We start from the raw sequence: 12813 nt of genomic DNA on the forward strand, positions 1-12813 counted from the left end.
CGAATGAATATCGTCACAAATTGCTTGTTTTTCGTCACAAAATAATATAGGTGACGAAAAAAAATTTGTCGACTAAAGGTTGTCGAGGATTCCTACCTGGTGACGAAATCTATTTTTCGTCACCTATAGTGTCTTTTGATGACGAAATATTTCGTCATCAAAAAGTGAATAATTGGTGACGAAATTTTTTTCCTCACTTATTGTGTTTTTTGACGACGAAATTTTTTGTCATAAATTATTCTTTTTGGCAACGAAAAAATTCGTCACTGATGAGTCTCATCAGTGACGAAAATTTTCGTTGCAAAAGACATTTTCATATGGGAAAAAAATCCTTCTTTCTTACTCTTGCTGGGTTTCGAACCCGAGTCTCTTGAGTTTTTCGCGCAAGCTCTAACCAACTGCACCACACACATTTTTCAGTAAATATTTGAAATATCTAATATATAACATATATGTTTAACATAAAAATATATTTCAAATGTAATTTTGAACCTTTAAACATTAAAATTAGTAATTTTGATAAACATGAAAGTTGTAGGCAATTGAGTTATTGTTCAAACCCAATTTGAATTATCTCAATCGGAGTTTTTAGTAAAGAGTTATGTTCGAAATACATTTAATGACAAAGCGCAATTCATAAATTTCGTCACGAAAGGTACCCATTTGATGACGAAATATATTTTTCGTCGCTGAAAGCGTTAAAATGTTCACGAAATTATTTTTCGTCACCAAAGTTAAGCATTTGGTGACAAAAAAAATATTTCGTTACTAAATTGGTCTCATTTAGTGACGATTTTTTTTTTTGTCACCAAATGATTATCTTTGCCGACAAAAAATAATTTCGTCACCTTTTTTTAAGTTTTTGGTGACGAAAAATGTATTTCGTCTCCAAATTGGTACTTTTGGTGACGAAAATATTTTTTTCGTCGCTAAACAGGTATAATTGGTGACAAAATTATTTCGTCACAGAAGTTGTCAAAACGGTGACGAATTTATTTTTTCGTCGCCAAATATACTCATTTAGTGACAAAATTAAATTTCGTCGCCACTTTTTCGTCACCAATTTTCATTTTTCTTGTAGTGTTACGAGAGGGGAAGGGTTTTAAGGCACCCCTCTCGCCCAATCCGAAAATCTATCTCTACTTGGGCATATGCAAAAACACTTGCGATTGTGTTTGATTAATCAACTCTTTAGCCATTTAAGGGCGGGGAACAATTTAAAAGGGATTAAAGATGTAACACGTTTGCAGGATGTGATTGATAGCATGGATGAGAAAGCAGTAAACGTGATAAAAACCAGGTTCTATTTAGCAGAGCAAACCCAACGCATCATTTTGAATTAACGTGCACAAGAAAGAATCTACGTGCACTAATCCAGTTCATGCGAATCACTGCATGTGATTCGAACCTGCGCGCGCATATCCCACACAGGCGTGCGCGCGTTTGATTTGCTCACAGCCTCTATTTTTACCCCCTTCTGGGTTCTGGAAGGACCAATGCACACCCAGGACCAAACCAAGTAGTTTATAGTAATTACACTACACAGTTTAAAGGCTGAAAAGCCCAACAAATGAACAAAATATCCCATAAACAGTGTGGGGACAAAACAACGGCCTAAGGCCAAGTCACCCATGCAAGAGCAAACGCACTGAAAAACCACTGGATCAAAAACACCTGCGTGCGCAGGTTAGCATCTTGCGCGTGCCCATCCAGGCTATTTCCCAGTACTTGTTCTCACATGACTGGGGCTCTGGGACATGTCAAGATATACCCCAGTTGGTGTTCCAACAGAACAGAAAAAAGTATTGAAATACAAGCTAGCAGTTTTAACATAGGAAAACAGTAAACTGGTTTTATATGCTCACAATGATAATCTAAAAAAAAAAAACCAACATAAAAGAACAAGGACCCTGTCCCCATGCAGATATGCACGCGCAGCTACCGAGTAGCGCCCACGAGCTAAGGACCGACGTGTGCAGGTCCCTTGTTCACACGGTTTTTGAACCTTGCTAGCCTTAGGGCTAGGACTGGTATTGATTACCAACATTGGCCCTGCCAGCCCCCCTCAGGGGTTAGAACGGGAAGCAGCAAGTGTTTATACCTTTGTTTGAGTTTGAATGGATGATTGAGCTTTGATGTATGAGGTTGATTGAGGTGTTTGAAGGTTGATTGAATAAAGAAACTTGTTGGTTGGGATTAGGGTTTGCAAGTGATTTTTGTGTCACCCGAGGTATGTGAATTTTTGTAACCCTTTGAAAGAGGAACAATGGAGGTATATATAAGGGAAGGGGTGAGAGATAACTTAGCCAGTAAGTCACCAAGCATCGTAGGCCCCTGTCATGGCTACTGCATGTTGGCAAAAAGGTGATGGGACACCGCTTTGACCGGCGCGCGCAGGTCATGGACTCTCGTGCGTAGGTCCAAATGATCACTCGTGGGTCAACGGTCAAACTTTGACTGTTGACCAAAACCTGGCACTTTGACCCGAGCGCTGGTTCGCAAACAGCGCGTCCCAGTAGGGTTCTGGGAAGTTGTTGGGGGTCAAAACGCTCGAAGCTCAACCACTTATCATCCCCGAGGTGTTCTTGATCCATTTCATCATCGGGGAATTAATAACCAAAAAGAAAGAAAAAGCAATCCGGAAGCCCAAATTAGGGTGTCTACAAGCTCCAGGTCCTCCACTGCCACATTTGGTGCAGGATTCAAACTAAGTGTATGAATCTCACAACAATGTGCGGTGGGGTAGTGGAGAAAGGCTTGTGTCCAAAATAGACCGGATTTTTTATCCAAGAAAATCGGAATCCAGATACCAAAATTTGATCCGATAATAATCTGAATAAAGAATCCGAAACTTAATGGACTGATTTAGATTTATCCGAATCGGATCTGTTTACGAATGGAAGCCAATATCACACCAACTAAAATTTGTTCATTTGATCCGTTTTTTTACATAGATAGAAAACTACTACGTTTTTCCTTTTGCAAGACGCAAAACTGGCTTTCAATAAAATATTAAACTATTCTTTTAATTATGGTAACTTAAATATTAATCATCCTAGCTTATCAAAATAAAAAATATTAGTCCTCTAAAGGTGTCAAGTTCAATTCTCCTTGCAATCTAACTCTTGGAGCCATCTCACCCTATTTGTAAGCGAGTAAAAATGTTGTGAGATGGACTATAGGAATTAGTCCGAAATGTGTATTAACTGGCTCGATATGCCACAGATACACCATACATTACCAAAAAGCAACAAACAAACAGACAAATTTAAATTTTAGACCCAACAATTAATGCAGATGTATTTACCCACCAAGGATATGAAGAAGTGTAAATAAATTGGACGGGGTAAATACATCAGCAATTAGATAATGAAGAAGTGTAAATACATCAGCAATCATATTATAGTGAAGAGGATGAGATTAACTAGGTCTACATAACCGATACGTTGGGATATACTGTGGAGTTCGAAGTTATTGTTGGGCCACTTTTATATTTGAAAAGATGGAGACAATGCTACTACAAACCTGTCAATAGAATTTATTTGAGGATTCTCCATCATCAAGACTCAAGAGCAGCGAGCAAGACATCAAAGAAGAAGAGACAACAGAAACCAGCTTTGGAGACGCTAGCACCATTGAAGGGTAAGTGTTTGAAGAAGAGTGTAATTGTGCTGCTTCTTTTTTTACTTAACTATCTCAACTTGCTTCAATAAAGTAAAGTCAGGTAGAGGTTTGTGTCTGTCGTGTGGCAAGATACATAGCCATTTCGTTTGCCTAAAATGTGCTGTGTGCAGGCGTAGTTGCAAAATTGGGATTCGAATCATGTACCATCTCTCTAGTTTTCTAAATCAAGTTTTATATCGTACCATGTTCCCTGTATTTCATAGACTCATAAATTAGAAGATACGTTCGGCCGTTCGGGGATTGTGGATAGGCTTCAATTCTTCATGTCAACATATCAGAATGTTGAATCGTGAATTATGCAAAAACTCAATGCAACAGAAATCGAACTTCTAAAATTTTGATAGAGATAGAAGATAGTGCATATTCATACAATGACACCCTTTAAAATGAAGGGAGGCTTAATTATTCATCCTAGAAGTCTAACAGAGTTAAGATTTCGTCCTCCCGTTTTGAACTAATTATGATTTCATCCTCGTACTAGTATTTATCCCATTATTGCCCTTTTGTTGCTGTTATATATATATATATATATATATATATATATATATATATATATATATATATATATATATATATATATATATATATATATATAGAGCGTTGAAATTAGGGACGAAATCTTAATCCCTTTCGTCCTCGTGAGATTATCACAATTTCCGTCCCACGATTTACGTTCAATTCCGGAAAATTTGGATCCTAAGATTATCAACCCAACAAATCCCATAAATTTTGGGAAAAGCATTAAACAACATCCCCCACCCCCCAAATCCCATTTCCATATTTGCAGATTTTGGAGAGAGAGGCCTCTCCGACCGCCGCGCTCCTTGACACCGTCGATCGCCACCGTCGCGTGAGCACGGAGTTCCAGTGACTCTTGATCACGTTGTTCGACAGACCGTTGTGGAACCAGGCGATGGTGGCCCACTTGTTGCTGAACCGGGAGTGGATCGGTGCTCCACCTCCTCCACCATGATGGGTTTGCCAAGATCGAACTCAACGGCGATGTCAAACGTCCGAATCACAGATTTGTTGGGTTCCCTATCTTTTCGTGTTGTACTGGTACATTTGTTAATGGGTTTTCTTCTACAATGGATGCCGCCAATGATGTGTTTCAAAGGGTTCACAGAGGTTGGTTTCTATTGTTGTAAATCTATAACAACACTAATTTGATTTTGGGTATTTGTTCGAACAGTTGAATAGGGGATTTGAGCAGCCACTATTTTCTCATATATCCATCTTCTAGCGCCTCTATTTTTATTTTTTTTGATCCGCCTTCTAGCCCTTCTATTGATCGTAATATTTGACAATCAAAAGTGGATTTGACCAAAGACAATACCCCGTGATGGGTTTCTGATAGTCAGAGGAGCAACAAGGGATATGGATTTTTTTGAAAGTTGGGTTCCTATCGGTATATGAATCGTCATGAAATGTTGAAACTGACATGGTAATTTAACCATGAATCGTTGATCACAATAACCTATTTTGCTGGTAATTTAACCATATTTGAACCGTTTACCATGAAATATTTGTTCGAATCATGTGGTATTTATCATGTTCACGTTGTAATCGTCATGGTAATTTAACCATGTAATGTCATGGTAATTTAACTATTTAACCATGTAACGGTTTGAGTATGTCATCTTATTTCTTCTTTTTTTTATGGTAATTTAGCCATGTTCTGTGTAATAAGATCAATGAAAAATATGATTTTTTGTTGTCCGGTTGGCCAACTCGAAGAATGAAGAAAAAATGTAAAGATGTGGTCAACTTATCATGCAAAGATGGCCATTGCGGAAAAAGGATGGAAAAGGACTCAGACGAATGTAAAAATTTTAAAATGCAAAAAGACGGTTTATCAAGAAGGAAGGTAGAAATCATTGGGATTTGGTGATCTACACATTCGAAAATTTGAAATCATCCTATTGTTTCTCACTTAATTGGAGGATTGTAATATGAAACCGAATCCCTTTAATTTAGGAGTCAAGAAGATTTATCTAGGACTGTGGTATTCATTTGAATCCCTTTAATTTAGGAATCAAACAAGCAAAGGGGTAACAAGGGTATTGCACACACTAAAAGGATGAAAATATAAGCATGAAAAAAGGGCGGGATGAATTCTTACATAGCATGGATAAAGAAGATGGATATTTAAATATTCCTAAAATGAATGGAAATTCACTGTTCATTAATTTCCTCAAAAAATATCAATCAACGAAGCAATCACATCCTTGGACATTACCACACCAAGAATTACCATACCACGAAATTGTTGAAAAGCGGAAGCGGCACAAATTCATGCACTGAACAAACTCAACTTTATTGAGTTCTAACACAAATACATTTACAAAATTACACCTTTCACACTCACACCTCACAATTCCATTTCACACATCCACTAGTGGTGGGGGAGTCCCCCGCATGCAAGGGCTCTCTGATTCTCTCTTCCTCTCTGCTCTTTTTTGTATCTTTTCTCCTCACACTTGCCTCATTACACACACATTTATATGAGGAAATACATAGTTACAAAGCCAATATTTTAGGCCCACCTACCACACACATGTTTAATATGCAGGAAATGACAGGCCGGTCCTATTTTTGTTTGGAGTTAGGTGCAAACCCTTTTTTGTCAGTACTATCCCATCAAGACCCTTTGTAAAGATGTTTTTACTATTTTACCCTTATCAATTTTCATACCCAGAATTCACACCCCTTTGAAGAATTCACCTCTCAGAATTCACACACCCAAGAATTCACTCTTTTGCAAAATTCACACATCTTTGCAAGAATTCACCCCCCTTTACAAAATGAATTCACACCCCCAAGAATTTACAATCATTTGCAGAATTCACACCCCTTTGCAGAATAGACACCCGTTTACAAGAATTCATATCCCTTTCTAAAATTGACATCCATTTGCAAGAATTCACATCCCTAATACACCAACACATACAAAACATAGATACAGGATTCGCACCTTCAAATTATACAATTCACACCCTAAAATTAGATTCCCCTAAACTCATCCTAAACTACACTGCCTGCAAAAATATATATTCGGTAATGGTCGTCGTCTCATCGATTTGATAAAGCAATAAAGAAGGAGCCACAAGCAGCAAATAATGGATGGAAGCTTAATACCTTGACTGCTACACCTATCCATTTCCCAACTTCTCCTCAATTCGAAACTCACTACTGTGCCATTCGACAATGGAGAACTCTCTCCTTGCCGATACAGTTACTATACCTTCAATCCAAGCCCTAGCGTACACCAATTCTTCCAGCCTCCAAATCTGCGCCGCCCCCTCCAGTAAAATCAAGCTTGAAAACCCTAGCTCGCAGAAAGAGGCATACGAGGTGGCAGTCTTTGACTGGCGGAGGTTCCGATGACGCGGAAGGCAGCGGCGAGTTCTATGGCTACGGTGGCAGCGACGGCAGTAGTTCGTTCGGCCCAGTCAACTGCTCGTGCAACCGGTCTGTCGGCCATGATGAGGAAGGTGGCGGTGAGTACAGCAGCGGTGTGCGAGGTAGGTCACCGACGCCATAGCTGTTGAGATGTACGCGAGTAATAAAGGTGGTGGTATTTTGGATACATTACTTGAAACGGGGCTTGGGCGGAAATGGTGCGACGCGGGGTGGGGCTGGCCGGGTATGCAGAGACAAAAGGGGACCGGCTTGGAAGAAGCCCGTTTAATATGGGCTGCTCTCCAATCAGCCGAATAAATCAATTATTCCCAACTCTTCTTCTTCCACAAAGGCTGCTTGTACCTCTCATCTTTCACAATCATACATGAATTAAGTTTAATATTTCAAACAGAAATTCCCTGTTCGTTCCTTAGTGATGTGCATTGACAGTTTGTAAATGTAATCTATGCTATCTCCTACGGTACACCAGTCGTGTTTTGGCTTGATTTCTTGTTTTGGTTGCAAATTTTGGGATTGGATCGGGTTTTGGCAAAAACTGAGGCCAAACCGACCAGTTCTCACTCCTACTTTCTTCACACGCTCAGGACATGAACGGAGATCAAAATTCTCTCTCTCTCTCTCTCTCTCTCTCTCTCGCGCACACACACACATCGAATTAAGCATCTACTCTTAAGTTGGACCCTCCAAATACTACAATCAATTGGAATCCCAAGCACCGAATTGAAAGACTATACAATGTACTGCAAATAGTTACACACATCTCATGAATAATATCGTAGCCCATAAGCATAGATCGATCGGTTAAGCCTCATTCAAGCAGTTCAACATGTCTTGTGACTTTGGTCAGAGTAGAAAAGACGCTTTTGTTTTGTTGAGATTATTGTAGAAATACAATCATTAACATGAGAGAATTTCGGTCACTCATAGTAAATAGTCATTTCAAATCCATCTTGTAGTCTATGGTGGAAGAAGAATTTCTGGATTTAATAAATAAAAATACTGCTCGGGAGGTTAGATAATTAAATGGGAGAATTTTTGATAAGTCCATTATAGCATGTTTCTAACCCATTCAGTCCGCTTCTAAAGTTTCTAACACTTCTAGTCCACTAATAATTCCAATGACAAAAATAACATATATAAAAGAAACAAGGTTCTTATTTGGTTAATACAAAAATATATTTTTCCATTTTTTTTGATCTTATTGCAACCACATAACCACCACTACCATAATGACCACCACCACATCGCCGCCGCCACCGCCACCACTCCTCCACCACCACGCCCCCACCACCACCTCCATCACCACCACCACCACTCCATCACCATCACCGCCACCAACACCACCACCACCACCACCACCACTGGCACCTCCACCACCCTACGCCCCCACCACCACCTCCACCACCAATCCGCCGCCATTGCCGCTACCACCACCACCACGCCGCCGCCGCCGCAACCACCACCACAACGCCGCCACCTCCACCACAATTACCACCACCACCAACCAATCACCACCATCACCACCACCACCACTCCATCACCACCACCGCCGCCATCACTCCACCACCACCACCACTGAAATGACAACCACCACCACTAGCACAATGACCACCACCATGCCGCCACCACAACCACCACCACCACCACCGTCACCACCACCACCGCCACCACAATGACAACCACCATGCCACCGCCACCACCACTACTCCACCATCACCACCACGCTGCCGCCATCACTCCACCGCCACCACCACCACCACCACCACTTCTTCTTTGGTAATTCACCTTCCTTTTGGGTCACACTTGCTTTTCTGATGTCTCATTGGCGTTAGTGTTTTGAGAAAATAATTTGCAGTCTAAAAATGCAAATTTGCAGTTCAATTTTCATTGGTGTTAGTGTTTATTTAATAATTTACAGTCTAAATTTGTGTGTAGACTACAAATTTGCACTTTTAGACTGTAAAGTTTACGACAGTGTCTTTATTTGCAGTCTAAAAGTACTATAAATTTACAGTCTAAATTTTCTCAGGCATTGGTGTTCAATTAACAAATTTGTAGTCTAAAAGTACAAATTTACAATCTAAATTCTCATTGGTGTTAGTTTTCATTTAATAATTTGCAATCTAAATTTTTGTATAGACTGCAAATTTACATTTTTGGACTGCAAAGTTTACGAAAGTGCCGTTATTTGCAGTCTAAAAGTGCAAATTTGCAGTCTAAATTTTTTTTGGCATTGGTGTTCAATTAACAAATTTGCAGTCTAAAAGTGCAAATTTGCAGTCTAAATTCTCATTGGAGTTAGTGTTCATTTAATAATTTGCATTCTAAATTTGTTCGTAGAATGCTAATTTGCACTTTTAGACCACAAAGTTTATGAAAGTGCCTTTACTTGCTGTCTAAAAGTGAAAATCTGCAGTCTAAATTTTGTCTGGCGTCGGTGTTCATCTAACAATTTGTAGTCTAAAAGTGCAAATTTATGGTCTAAATTCTCATTGGTGTTAGTATTTATTTAATAATTTCCAGCCTAAAATTATATGTAGACTGCAAATTTTGCATTTTTAGACTGCAAAGTTTACGAAAATGCCTTTATTTGCAGTCTAAAAGTGCAAATTTGCAATCTAAGTTTTCTCTCGCGTTGGTGTTCAATTAACAAATTAGTAGTCTAAAAGTGCAAATTTGCAGTCTAAATTCTCATTGGCGTTACGTTCATCTAGTAATTTGCAGTCTAAATTTTGTGTAGACTACAAATTTACATTTTTAGACTACAAAATTTACAAAAGTGCCTTTATTTGCACTCTAAAAGTACAAATTTGCAGTCTAAAAATTTTCTTTGCAGTCTAAAAGCTCATTAGTGTTAGTGTTCATTTAACAATTTGCAGTCTAAATTTGTGTGTAAACTGCAAAGTTTATGAAAGTGCCTTTATTTGCAGTCTAGAAGTATAAATTTGCAGCCTAAATTTTCTCTAGCATTGGTGTTCAATTAACAAATTTGTAGTCTAAAAAATCAAATTTGCAGTCTAAATTCTCATTAGTGTTAGTGTTCGTTTAATAATTTGCAATCTAAATTTTTGTGTAGACTGCAAAGTTTACGAAAGTGCCTTTATTTGCAATCTAAATTTTTTCTGGGGTTGGTGTTCATTTAACAAATTTGCAGTCTAAATTCTCATTGGCGTTAATGTTCATTTAATAATTTGCAGTCTAAATTTTTGTGTCGGCTATAAATTTACACTTTTAGACTGCAAAATTTACAAAAGTGCCTTTATTTGCAGTCTAAAAGTGCAAATTCGCAGTCTAAATTTTCTCTGACGTTGGTGTTCAATTAATAAATTTGCAGTCTAAATTGTCATGGGCGTTAGTGTTCATTTAATAATTTGCAGTCTAAAAGTGTAAATTTGTAGTCTAAATATATAACGAAAAGTATGTATAGTGCATTTGGTCATTGTAGTGGTGGCTTGGTGGAGTGGTGGTGGTGGTAGTGGTGGAGGTGGTGGTCGGGGCGGGGTGGTGGTGGAGGTGGTGGTAATTATGGTGGAAGTTGCGCCATTGTGGTGGTGGTGGCAGCGGCGTGATGGTTGAAGTGGTGGTAGGGGCATGATGGTGATAGAGGTGGTGGAGATGGTGGTGGGGGCGTGGCGGTGGTGGTGGAGTGGTGTTGGTGGCACCATTGTGGGGGTGGTAGAGGGGGTGGAGCTGGTGGCGGCGTGGTGGTGGGGGGGGGGAGGCGGTGGTGGTGGGGGTGGGGGTGGTGGTGGTGAAGATGGGGGTGGGGGCGGGGTTGTGGTGGAGGTGGTGGTAATTATAGTGGAGGTTACGGGCATTGTGGTGGTGGCGACGGCGTGGTGGTGAGGGCGTGGTAGTGGTGGTGGTGGTGGCGTGGTGGTGGCGTTGGTGGCGTGGTGGTGGTGGAGTTGTGGTGGCGGCGGCGGTGGTGGTGGTGGTTGCGGCGTTGTGGTGGTGGAGCGGTGGTGGTGGTGTAGATGGTCGTTAGGGCAGCATTGTGGTGGTGGTGGCGGCGGCGTGTTGGTTGTGGTGGAGCGGTGGTGGTGGCGGTATCGTGGTGGAGGTGGTGGTGGTGGTGGAGTGGTGGTTGTAATTGTGGTGGAGGTTGCAGCATTGTGGAGGTGGTGGCGGCGGAGGCGACGTGGTGGTGGTGGAGGTGGTGGTGGGGGCGGCGTTGTGGTGATAGTGGTGGTAGTGGTGGCGATGGATGTGGTGGTAGGGGCGCTGTCGTGGTGGTGGAGCGGTGGTGGTTGCGTCGTGGTGGTAGTGGTAGTGGTAGTGGTGGTGGTTGAGTGGTGGTTGTTATGATTGTGGTGGTAATTGTGGTAGAGGTTGCAGCATTGTGGTGGCGGCAACGTGATGGTTGAGGTGGTCATGGGGACGTGTTGGTGGCTATGGTGGTGGCGGTGGCGTGGTGGTGGTGATGGTGGCAGCGGCGCCGACAGTAGTGGTGGTGGTTGTGTAAAGTTTAATGAAGGGACAATTTTGTCCTGTCAAAAAATGAAGTAGACCTGAGACTTTAAAAAAACTAATGGGCTGGCCGGACTAGAAATGTTTTGAAAATATGAGATGGATTAATTGGACATGTTACAAAATCCTATAATGGATCTTACAACAATTCTTTATAATTAAATTTACTCCCTATCTAGAAAGGTAAAAACTAGGGCCGTCCGCGGATCCGTTTTTGGATGGATCGGTTCGGTTCCCAATTCAATCCGCCTGGCGGATTGTCATTTTCTCCATTCACCACCCGTCCGTGAGTGTTGTTCAGTCGGATCGGTTCGGGAGGATTTGAGCCTGCGGATTATTAATTTTTATATATACCAAAAATTTGAAAAATAGAGCCACAAAACTTCAAGTCCAAACAAGTTCAAACATTCATCTCTGGATTTAAAGCCATCAAATATGCTCTCTCGACTTCCATTTTCTCGGCGACCAAACCAAACCAAAACTGTGTACAGTTGTATAATGTATGGACAAGAACATTAACAACACTACTTAATAATTAACAGGAATATGAACCCATGCATTTGCCTAAATTTCGTTCACCTACAAAACATCCAACTAGTAGATGCACAAACCATAGGCATGGACTTGCAAGGATTTTCTCATTCCCATGGCATCAGAATCCGGCTTGGTTAAGCAACACAAGTTTAGTTTGGTAACAGATAAACAGTATACCAATGTAATTAGTTTTTCTTTGTCAATGTCGTGCATTTTCAACCAACTGGGCTCAGTTTGCCAGGACTTCTGCAATTCACTAGGAGTTCAGGAGTTCGAGTCTTCCCACGTGATTGTAGTAGGATTAGATTTATAGTGATTGAGTTATCTTGTGGATTCTCACACCATTGATGTAGTGTCTCGTGGTTTGTTTTTTGTAATTCATATATGATGTAATCATCTCCTATTGATTTAAAAAAAAATATGTCCTGCATTTTCACATGTGTCTTTTGATCTAGCATTGGTGGCTTCTTTCTAACAACTTGAACAAAGCAAGTGATGGAAGAAAAGGGACAAAGCCACTAATTAAGGACCTTGATATGGTTGTGGTATAGAGATTCAACCAATGATCCTTGATGCTGGAGTCCACAAGTCCAAATTCTGAGTCTTTTCGTGTAGTGGATGGATAACTGCAAAAAGCAATGAAAAGAAACTTTACTTGACTAACTTTTCTAGCCATCCCAAGCACAGTGAACAGCCAAATTT

General features: G+C 40.5%; 1 protein-coding gene across 1 annotated transcript in view; it reads left to right on the forward strand.

Moving 5' to 3' along the window:
* LOC131326061 (receptor-like protein 7) overlaps positions 1-12813 on the forward strand; it is an 85660-nt gene that overhangs the window by 60521 nt on the left and 12326 nt on the right. The window lies entirely within an intron of this gene.

This window comes from Rhododendron vialii, chromosome 5a, assembly GCF_030253575.1.
Source record: "Rhododendron vialii isolate Sample 1 chromosome 5a, ASM3025357v1".
NCBI classification, from domain to species: Eukaryota; Viridiplantae; Streptophyta; class Magnoliopsida; order Ericales; family Ericaceae; genus Rhododendron; species Rhododendron vialii.